This window comes from Cebus imitator, unplaced genomic scaffold, assembly GCF_001604975.1.
Source record: "Cebus imitator isolate Cc_AM_T3 unplaced genomic scaffold, Cebus_imitator-1.0 Scaffold560, whole genome shotgun sequence".
NCBI lineage: Eukaryota > Metazoa > Chordata > Mammalia > Primates > Cebidae > Cebus > Cebus imitator.
Window position 1 is genome coordinate 611,511 of NW_016107875.1, and position 1,332 is coordinate 612,842.

Here is a 1,332-nt window from a genome sequence, read left to right on the forward strand (position 1 = left end):
CACCCATGAGACAGTAAGACCAACTCCTCCTCTTTCTCCTCCCCTTCCTCCTCAGCCTACTCAACATGAAGAAGGCAAGGGTGAAGACTTCTACGATGATCTACTTCCGCTTATTGAAGAGTAAATATATTTTCTAGTTTTTGTGATTTTTCTTAATATTTTTTCTCTAACTTACTAAGAATACAGTATATAACATATATAACCTAAAAAATCCATGTTAATCAACAGTTCATGTTATTGGTAAGTTAAATTTTAGAGACGTCAAAAGTTATATGTGGATTTTTTTTTTTTTTTTTTTGAGATGGAGTCTCCCTCTGTTGCCTAGTCTGGAGTTGCAATGGTGTGATTTTGGCTCAATGCAATCTCCACCTCCCGGGTTCAAGCAATTCTCCTGCCTCAGGAGTAGCTAGGATTATAGATGCTCACCACCATGCTCAGCTAATTTTTGTATTTTTAGTAGAGATGGGGTTTCATCATGTTTGTCAGGCTGGTCTTGAACCACTCACCTCAGGTGATCCACCCACCTTGGCCTCCCAAAGTGCTGGGATTACAGGCATGAGCCACCACGCACAGTCATATGTGGATTTTTGACTGTGCAGGGGGATGGGCACCTCTACTCTCCACATCGTTGAAGGGTCAACTATATAGAGAAAGTTTAATACTATTTGCAGTTTTAGGTGTTCACTGGAAGTCTTGAATTGTATCCTCCACAGACAGTGAGAGACTATGATATACATGTGTGCTTTATTGAGATATAATTTACAAACCATACAATTCACCCCTTTAAGGTGTACAATCCAATGATTTTAGTATATTAAGAGTTGTGCAACCATCACCACAATCAATTTATAAATATTTTTATCATCCCAAAAAGAAATCCCATATCAATTTGTAGTCAATCCACATTTTACGGCAGGCTCTCTTGGAAATGAGTAATCTACTTTCTGTCTCTATTGATTTGCCTATTCTGGACATTTCGTATAAGTAGAATCATACAATTTGTGGTCTTTTGTGATTGACTTCTTTCACTAAGCATTTTTTCAGGGTTTTTCCATGTTATAGTCTTGTAGCACTTCATCCCTTTTTTGGCTGAATAATATTTCATTGTTTGGATATACTGCATGTTGTATATGTATTCATCAGTTGATGGACATTTGTTTCCATTTTTTGGTCATTATGCAAAATGCTTCTACGAACATTAGTGTACAAATTTTCATGTGGATGTATATTTTCCTTTTTCTCTTTTTTTTTTTTTTTTTTTTTTTGTTTTTTTTTTTTTTTTTTTTTTTTTTTTTTTTTTTTTTTTTTTTGAGACGGAGTTTCGCTCTTGTG